Source organism: Neovison vison, chromosome 6, assembly GCF_020171115.1.
Source record: "Neovison vison isolate M4711 chromosome 6, ASM_NN_V1, whole genome shotgun sequence".
Classification (NCBI taxonomy): Eukaryota; Metazoa; Chordata; class Mammalia; order Carnivora; family Mustelidae; genus Neogale; species Neogale vison.
Window position 1 is genome coordinate 105,557,633 of NC_058096.1, and position 10,783 is coordinate 105,568,415.

At 37.7% G+C, this 10,783-nt stretch overlaps 1 pseudogene; it reads left to right on the top strand.

The window, feature by feature from the left end:
* Positions 1–4,397: 4,397 nt before the first annotated feature.
* LOC122911053 lies at positions 4,398–4,511 on the top strand (annotated as a pseudogene).
* Positions 4,512–10,783: the final 6,272 nt, after the last annotated feature.

The following is a 10,783-nucleotide window of genomic DNA, read 5'->3' on the forward strand; positions in this document are numbered from 1 at the left end:
TTTTGTTAAAGAAAAGTAGCTATAAACATGCCAACCTGTGTTGCTATAATGATTTTCTTAGTTAACACTGTAGTTAAGGTTACATACAGACTTTGACTGTAATCCCCCTTCTTCACCAGTTCCCAAGGTTTTGGACACATCCCTTTAGCCTAAAGCTTTCCAGTCTTTGTTCCTCATTCAGATAAACTTTAAACTTGGTCTATTCAGCTGCTTCTGAGAAGAGAGAAAACAAGAAGTGTAACGTTTTATCCACGGGCGTTAGAAAATCTTAACCTATAAAAGTTGGCACATTCATTATGGTTACTTGTTACTTGGGAAAAAAATCATCATCCAGGGAATTAACACAGCATCAAAAGACCAGGAGAGAAGAATCAGATGATGTCTAAAAGTCACTGTGGTTTTTTGACTGAACCTACTCAGATATCTTCACAATTTCAAAATGTCTGAAAAGCAGCCTATTGATAGGTGGATATCCCATATGCTAGAATTATCAAAGGATGAATACTGTTAAAAGTGAACTTTTTAAATGCACTTCAGGGTAACTTTTGTGCACAGACAATAATATGTCATGGTTTACTTTAGTATAAAAATTAATATAAGGGTGCCTGGGTGGCTCAGTTGGTTAAATGTCACTTTTGACTCAAGTCATGATTCTGGGGTCCTGGAATTGAGCCCAGCATCCGGCTCCCTGCTCATTGCTCTCTCTCTCTGTCTCTTCTCTCTCTCTGTGTGTGTGTGTGTGTGCGCACTCTCTCTCTCTCTCAAGTAAATAAATAAAATCTTAAAAAGATAAAAATTAATATTCAGTTCATTATGATTACAATATCAAAACTTTCTTACTCTTTTAAAGTTATCCCACAAAACCTATAAGCCTAACACATTTCAGCAAACATTTTTAAAGGCCTTTTATGAATATTTGGTCCATTTACAGATTTAATTAAATGCCTTAAAATATTCTTAGCTGTATTTATAAATTCAGTATATTCATTTTTTCCTTTAAATATATTTTCTGACTTCACAAACTCTTCCAAAGTGTTTAAGGAAATCATACAAATGTCATAAATTAAACATAAATTTTTAAGTCTAAACCAATAATGCAATTCCATGTGTAAAATTTGAATCATAAATCTGACATTTACTCTTAAGAAGCCACATTCTCTTAAACAAATTACAAATGATTAAAATACCAAACATGTATAAATTTCTTTATGCAAAAGTAATAATACTATGGGTTTGATTTTTATAAACAGTGTGTATTGAATTCTGTATTGAAGGGAACTTAAAAGTTGTTTATTTGCTAATAAGTAATTATGTCCTCCCAAACAAATTTGGAGTGTACCTCCTCAGGCCCTCAAGACCCTCTGTCCTTCCTGGAAATGCTCAGGAAATTTTCTTTCCTGAGTCACTTTTTTCCATTTTTTTTCTTCTTTTTGAAGAAAAACCACCACCACAAAATCCAGAATTAAAGTTAATTTCTTAATGTAGAGAAACCTATCCATTCTGGGTAAACTTCTAATTGGGTCTTGTGCAAGAAAGTCTTATTTTTTTATCCTAAAAATCCTACCAAGCTTGACAACAAAAATCCAGTGGTATTTGAGTATCTGGTATCACTACAGATGCTCGTTCTTCCTCTAAAATACAAATGTAAATTAATATATTTTTTCTAAATAGCACTTATTTTCCTTTCATGTTAACTAGGTGTTAAGTTTCCTCAGGACAAAGATCATAACTTTTACTCTCTTTTTAACTCCACACTTGCAATTATATCTAATGGTGTTTGTGCTGCTGGTTCGTGTGGACCCAGAAATCATGCTTGTCTCCTACATGGTGTCCTTTGAGAATGGGTGCAGTAAATTAAAGGTAGGTGCAAATTTTTTGCTACTCATCCTATTGAGAGATGAGTCTATTTTCCTCACACTGATTCTGGACTGACATTTGTCACTTACTTGAGCAAAAGAATATGATAGAGGAAAATTTGGGCTAGCTCCAGGACTAAACTTTAAGAAGACTGGTAGCTTCTGCATTGCCCTCTTGGAGCTCTGAGTCATCAACTGAAAAGCCTGACTTTCTTGAGCCTGCTATAAAGTGAGGAAGCTCAAGACCAGTGAAGATAACATTTGTAGGTGCTAACCAACAGTCACCATCTGTACCAGACATTTGAATCAATCATCTTGGACATAAAGCTCAGTCAAGACTTCAAATGACTCTAGTTGGTGTCTGACTGCAAGTGTGTGAAAGATCCCAAGCAAGAACCGTCCAGCTGAGCACAGTCAGTCCACAGAAATATGAAAGCAAATAATTAGTTATTTTTGTAAGCCAGTCTAGTGTGGAATGATTTTTACTAGGCAACAATAGATAACTGGCATAGCAGATCATCATGACTATGGTTCTAAATCTGAAACCTTGGCCTTACTTGTGCTTAGTTGTTGAAATGCATTCCAGTATTATAGTATACTCAGGGAAACTTTTGATAGCCAACAGCATTTGGAAAGCCTGTATCTCTATTCATGCACACAGAGAGAGTTTTTTCTTAATTTTTTCTTTGTCTTTTTTCTTCCTACATTTTTCTTTGTCTCTTTCTCTTCCTTCCTTTTTCTATCTTCTTTGTTCTTTTTTAAATTTTTCTTCTCTTTTCCTTTCACCTTCTCTTTCTTCTTCTGTATCTCATTCTTCTCCTTTCATTATTCAGCACTGCCTCACAGAGCTAGTTTTAAGAGCTATATTTTTAAAATAGGCAGCATTAACTCTAGCATTAGCACCATAACCAGCATGAATGAGAACATACTAAATGCCAGCATTTTCTTCTAATTTAATTCTCATTATAGGTCCATGAAGTAGGTGTAATTAATATTTCCATGTTATAGAGAGAAACAGACACTTAAACTTTCACCTGAAATCCTTAAGTCCAAGCATTCCACAGAGTCATCATGGCATCTTCGGTCTTATGATATGAGTAACAGCTCATGTTCTACATCCAGCTGGGCTTGAAAGTTCTCAGGGTTCTCATTTCCTTAGCGTGCATTTACTATTTTAAAAGAAATAACTAAAGATCAATTCACAGTGAATCTAGTGGACTCAAGTATTCACTTGTAATTTCCCCTGTCCCTAAGTGAATACATTTAGAAACTGTTAGAATCCATTCACTGATTCCTTAACATGTGGAGTAAAGCCATTATGGTAAACAGGACCAAGTGGAAGCTCCTGAAACTGCACCTAATCTCCAGGCTGATAGTAAATTAGAAGTAATGCCACATCCATGGAAGAATTAAAGAGATTAGTCACCATAAATGACTCTTAGAAGGTAAGGGTCAAGAGAATAAGAAAAAAATATCACAGACAGAAAGAAAATATCACAAAAGACATATCTGATAAGGAACCATTACCTAAAATACACAGAGAACTCTTAAAATTCAACAACTAAAAAAACAAACAACTCAATTAAATCATGGGCAAAAACCTGAAAAGACATTTTACCAAAAAAGATATGGAGACAGCAAATAAGCATGCAAAAAGATGTTCAACATCGTATGTCATTAAGATAACAAGATAGCACTTACACCTATCAGAATGGCAAAAATCAAATACACGGACAATACCAAATGCTGGCAAGGATGTGGAGCAACAGAAGTCCTCATTCATTGCTGGTATGGATTTAAATTAATACAGTCACTTTGGAAGACAGTTTTACACTTCCTTACAAAACTAAACATGTATTACCTTATCATGCAGCAATAGTACTCCTTGGTAATTACCAAAATCGACTGAAAACTTAACATTCATTTATAGACATTTTATTCATAATTGCCAAAACCTGGAAGCAACCAAGATGTTCTTCAATAGGTGAATGGATAAACAAACTATGGTAAACACAAACTATGAAATATTATTCAGTGCTAAAAGGAAATAACCTATCAAGCCATAAAAAGACATGGAAAAACCTTAAATGGCTGTTACTAAGAGAAAGAGACCAATATGGAAAAGGCTACATCCTATATGATTCCAATTATATGACATTCTGGAAAAGGCAAAACTATGAAGACAATAAAAATATTAATGGTTGTTAGTGGCAGCAGGAAGGGAGGGATGAATAGGCTGAGCATAGAGAATTTTCAGGGCACTGAAACTAAGCTGTATGATACCACAATAGTAAATAACATATCATTATACATGATCAAAACCTATAAAATGTTCACAAAGAGCAAAATACTAAAGTAAACTATGGGCATTGTATTATAATGTGCCAGTGTAGGTTCATTGTAACAAATGTACCACTCTGGTAGGGGAAGTTGATAATGGGGTAGGCTGTGCATGTGTGGGGGCAGGAGGTATATAGGTAGGACACCTCCATATTGTCTATTTAATTTTGTTGTGAACCTAAAAGTACCCTAAAAAAGTCTATCCAAAGATTTTTTTTTTTAAAGCAGGGGATTATTTACTATATTAAGATCAAACATGTGTCTCCAGACCTAGTTCTTTCTCTAGGTCTGGATTTATAAAGACTGGTGGTAAACCAAGTCTGATTAATATGATATCTTTAAAGCAGGAAATGTCTGTGACTCTATATATTTGATCAACCTCAAGCAATGACAGCGCAGATAGTGTAATACCTTTTGCAGGTAACCATTGTTAATTTGATGATTACCAGTTGTCATATGTGTTCAAAAACAAACAAACAAAAAGGCAGGGGAGGTCAGCCCTCCTATTCTGTTACAATCAAGTCCAGAAGAACTTTGATCATCTTGATATTCCATAGAGCATCACACTAGTACACTTTCCTTTTTTTTTTTTTAATTTTATTTATTCATTTGACAGAGGGAGATCACAAGTAGGCAGAGAGGCAGGCAGAGAGAGAGAGGAGGAAGCAGGCTCCCTGCTGAGCAGAGAGCCCGATGCGGGACTCGATCTCAGGACCCTGGGCTCATGACCTGAGCCGAAGGCAGAGGTTTAACCCACTGAGCCACCCAGGAGCCCCACTAGTACTAGGTTATACAAATTAGGCTGGAGAGCCACAAGTGATAAGTACTCTGGCTGTCTTATTTAGACACATGCATATCACAGGCTAGAAGAGAAACCCTATAAAGGTTAATAAGGTTTCCTTATGATAAATAAGTGTTTTTTCAATGTCTTATTATGAAAATGTTCAAACACATAAAAAAGTTGAAATAATTTTATAGCAAATCCCTGAATATCAACACCTAGATTCTATAACTTACATCTTGCTATACTTGCTTTATTGTATTGAATAAAGTGTTTAGGAGTTCAATAATCTGGAGCACGTAAGGATATCCCCCCTTTTTTTAAGATTTTATTTATTTATTTATTTTTATTTTTTTTAATTTATTTATTTGACAGAGAGATCACAAGTAGGCAGAGAGGCAGGCAGAGAGAGAGAGAGGAGGAAGCAGGCTCCCTGCTGAGCAGAGAGCCTGATGCAGGACTCGATCCCAGGACCCTGAGATCATGACCTGAGCCGAAGGCAGCGGCTTAACCCACTGAGCCACCCAGGTGCCCCAAGATTTTATTTATTTTTTATTTGACACAGAGAGGGAGAGAGATCACAAGTAGGCAGAGAGGCAGGCAAAGAGGGGGGAAGCAGGCTCCCAGCCGAGAATAGAGCCCTATTCGGGGCTCGATCTCAGGACCCTGAGATCATGACCTGAGCTGAAGGCAGAGGCTTAACCCACTGAGCCACCCAGGCACTCCAGGATATCCCTTTTAAAATAAAAGACAAGTTGTTGCATCTTGCATGCCCTATCACTAAGAAAAAGATGTAGTACTTGGGTTTTGGAGGCAGCACATAGTGCTCTTAGGAACACCACTCTGATTTAGTTGTTGGACAATTGGAAGACTAACAAATTCTAATGGATCCCAGAGCAAAAAGAAGGCTCAGCAACAAATCCAGTCTGCAATACAAGTTTCCCTACCCTCCAGACTACATCATCCAATAAATTCAGTGACACCAGGGGTATTCATAGTAAATAGATGGAAGCATGCTGAACACAAGTGTTAGATCTTTGGAAAATGGTAATACATTTCAGATTTTGGAGCAAGACTGTCTTCTGTGGCAGAAACAACACATTTTGTAAAGTAGCCCCTGGCTGTTATGAAGCTCTAGTAGAGATTAAATACCTGACCAAATGGCTATATACACGTTGCAGCCCATTACAAACTGGTATTTTCAGATCTACCAAGTTATAGAGTCAGATAAGTACAGCAGCAACCTATCATACTATGGAAATGGCATAAAATCAGGACCAAGAAAAATCAGAGAATACAAAAAAACTACATGAACAGGACTTCTGACTCCTACATCACCTACTTCTGCTACATTAATGCTAAAACGTCTATTCATACCTCACATCTTATTGAGGCATGGGAAGTATTCCTAAAGCCAGCTGATGGAAGGGGGAAAATCTTGGACCTGGCTTATAGCTGTGTTGGCACACTATGTTGAAACAAACTGAAAATGGACTGCTATCCTAACATAGTCCTTCTGGGGGATGGGCCTAAATGTTAGTTGCAAGGGACAGTCCTTCCAAGGACAAAGCTGGGAGCAGTATGTATGATTTTTTTACTTTTTATGTAGTAAAAAAGTAGCATGAGAAATATATATATATAGAGAGAGAGAGACTCCTGAGTATTGGAAAATGGGTTGGCTTATTGGTCAGGGCCTGAAAGGAGCAAATTCAGAAGATTAAAGAGAAAAAAAATGTCTAGGGAAGAAGCACATAATGGACCCACTTGAAGTGGGTACAAAGTGGAAACAGATCTCATGCTACTGCCCACCTGAGAGCATCCAAGTCAGGGGAAACACTCAACAATAAGGCTGACTCATCCCGTGACTCATCCTTAGCCCGCCTCCCTCATCTACTACCCCCCTGTTTGCACAATGGGGTCAAGAATAGAATCACCATGGTGGCAGGAATAGAGGTTATGCATGTCCCCAGTGGTATGGTCTCCCACTCACCAAGGCTTAGCTTCTGCTACTGAGCATCCAACCTGCCAAAGTGTTAACAACCTGATATAAAGCCCTTAATAAAGTAGCAAAGCTTGAGATCAGCCAGACACTTAATGTCAGGTTGATTACATCAGACCCCTTTCACCCTGGAGAAGACAGTGATTCATCATTACTGCAATTAATACTCACTCCCATATGGTATTAATTTTCCTGTCTGCCGTGTCTCTGTCAGCACCACTATTCAAGGGCATATAGCAAGCTTGATTTACTGTCACAGGATTCCCACATACTATCACTTCAAATCAAGAGACCCATTTTACAGGGAAGAATGGGCAACAATCGATGTATGAGTGAGGGATCCAGTACTTCTACCACATAGTACAACACCTGGAAACAGCCAGCCTGCTGGAGGAGTGGAATTGCTTACTAAAGGGTCAATTAAAGTGATAACTCAAGACAAAGGCCTATATGGAGTTGGGACATTATTCACCAAAATCAAGTATATGAACTAAACAAACAGCTGTGCTGTGCCCCCAGTAGCTAGAATAAATAGGTCTAGATATCGGGGGGGGGGGGATTTGTCCCTCCTCACTATCATTCACAGTGGTCTACTTACAGAATGTGTGCTTCCTGTCCCCACATCTTTAGGTTTGACAGGATTAGAGGTCTTGGTACCACTGCTTCTACTAAGGAAAACAGTGGGAATTCCATTAACCTGGAAGCTGTGACTGCTGCATCTTATCTTTGTGTTCCTCTTCCCAGTAACCTAGCATACAAAGAAGGGAGCACTTTGTAGATTCAATGACAAATTGGTCTTGGTATGTGGTGCAAGCAGGGAGTAGACCATATCAGATGATCTTTGTGGCCTGTTTCACTTCCTCTTGATCTTCTGATTCCATTTGCTGTTGTGGCTGTGGTGACAGTTACATGGCAAAGGGGTGAAGAGTTCCAATACTGACCACATCTTGCTTCAAGCATATCTTCTGGCTTGCCATGGTGTTTCTCTGATACTGAAGGAGTCGGAGTTTACTGGACATGGATGCTTGCACAGCCCAGGTGCTGGGGAGTTAACCTCCCTGAGACAACCTTCAACCAACAGGAAATGGGAGCCAATGGACAAATGCTTCCAGTTGCTGATTCCTGGGATCATTTCCCAAGTAAACTACCTAAAATGCAAATTCTTCTCTCAGACTCTGCTCTCTCGGGTAACTCAGGCTAAGAAAGAAATCAGTGAAAGTCAACAAAGCTCTTGCAAATAAAATAGAAAATGCCTCAGAATAACAATAAAAGCTTTCATTCTACAAATACTCCAGTTTCAAGGCCAACAGAAAATACCAGTTTTGACTCACTCTAGGCAATTCCTCCTTTTACCATAAATCAAGTTAAGACAGACAGACTCCTTTGCAAATTCTTCCTCAGTGAAATTAATACTAAGAGAAATTATTATAGAAAAGAGAACAGATTTGTGTTTGCTTTCTATTGTTCCTGCAAATTACCAAAAACTTACTGCATTAAAACAATACAAATATATTATCTTACAGTTCTATAGGTTGAAAGTTCAACACATTTCACTGGGTTAAAGTCAAGGTGTGAGCAGAACTGAATTCTTTTCTGTAGTGTCTAGGGAAGAACATATTTCTTAGCATTTTCCACCTTCTAAAGACTTCTCACATTCCTTAACTCACAGTCCCCTTCCTCCATCTTCAAGGCCAACAATGACATGTTGATTTCTTTTTATATCACATTACTCTGACCACCACTTCAGTGTCCCTTTTCTACTTTGAAAGACCTTTGTGGTTATACTGGGTCTACCCAGATATTGCAGGATAATCTTCCTGAAGTAAAACCACAAATTAACAATCTTAATTCTATCTGCACCCTTAATTCCCCTTTGTTGTATGATGTAATTTATTCTCTTTTTTTCCAATTTATTTATTTTCAGAAAAACAGTATTCATTATTTTTTCACCACACCCAGTGCTCCATGCAAGCTGTGCCCTCTATAATACCCACCACCTGGTACCCCAACCTCCCACCCCCCCGCCACTTCAAACCCCTCAGATTGTTTTTCAGAGTCCATAGTCTCTCATGGTTCATCTCTCCTTCCCATTTACCCAAAAGCACATACCCTCCCCAATGTCCATAACCCTACCTCCCTTCTCCCAACCCCCCTCCCCCCAGCAACCCACAGTTTGTTTCGTGAGATTAAGAGTTACTTATGGTTTGTCTCCCTCCCTATCCCATCTTGTTTCATGGATTCTTCTCCTACCCACTTAAGCCCCCATGTTGCATAGGTTCCAGGGATTAGGATATGGACATCCTTGGAAGTAAAGTGGAGAGCATTAACTGCCTACTGCAATATTAAAGAAAAAGAGAGTTTATACATTTTCTTCTAAGTCCACCTTCATATTTATTTTAGACCTAAACTTTCACTTAACTTAATACAACTTTAATTTCTTGGTTATAATTACATTGATTTATAACATTTGATTACATGGAGCTGGTGAGTCCATTTTCATTTTAAAGGTGAACAGAATGGGGCATGGAAAGAAAAGAAAAGACAAAAATAAATGTAAGAAAGGGAAAGGGAGGGGAAAAGAAAGAAGGAAAGAAGAAAGAAGTCAACAATCTGCTTTGATTTCATTTTTACTCATGGAAACTATGCTTAGCTACTCAACCAAATGAGGCCATGGGGTTGGTGTGATGGTTAATTTTATGTGTCAAACTGACTTGGGCTAAGGGATGGTAGCCAGATAGCTGATAAAACATTATTTTTGAGTTTGTCTGTGAGGGTGTTTCTGGAAGAGATTAGCATTTGATTCAGCAAACTGAAATCTGAGTAAGGAGATTTGCCCTCACCAATGTAGGAAGATATCCAATCCACTGGGGCCTAGATGGAACAAAAAGGCAAAGGGCAAATTCTTTCTCTCTTCTCAGGCTGGAACATGGGAACTCCTGGGTCTCAGGCCTGTGGACTCTAACGGGAAGTACAGTACCAGCTTTCCTGTTTCTCCAGCTTGCAGATTGTAGATTGTGGGACTTTTTGGCCTCCATAATCACACAAGCCAAATCTTATAAAAGAACTCCTCTTACGTATATCTCTATAGCTTCTAACAGTTCTGTTTCTCTGAAGAACCCTGACTAATATAATTGAAAAATAGTGTCTGAGAAAGATGAAGCTGACTACTTGAAGTTAGTAATCTCCTGCACAAAATTCTGATAAGAGATTTTAGTCATCACAGCTAGTCAAAAATCTAATCAAGTATGAACTTTCACCGCATTCGTTGTTAATTATAATCTAAATTATTTGCACATTGTAGGTTTTTCCAGTTCAAATTTTCTTAAACAACTCATATTCTTCTTATTCCTGATAATAGGGACAATACTAAAGAGTCAATGGCAGACCAAAACATCCTTTGGAAAAACAAATGGGCGTTAACAGATAAAATGTATCTTACAGGCATCTTCAGTAATTATCATTCATTGTTCTTATGTGAATTGTTCATATTTCATAACCTCCTAAATCTGATCTGTAAGATTAAATGTGATGAAATGTTTCAATTGACAACATGTAATATTTTATTTTACTATTGATCTCAATCCATGTGATTAAGGTTAATTCTGCAAGACATACTTCTTTTGAACTAGTAAATCCAACAAAAGTGATAAAGAAATGGCAGAGAGGTGACATCCTGAATATGCATTTGGCACTTCAAAACAAATGGATTGTCAAAAAGTTATTTGAGATTAGTTGAGCATGAGTAGGTATTTATTGCTTTCTTCTTGGCCAGAAAATTGTTAGAGAAGTAAAGCTAATGGTAAAAAT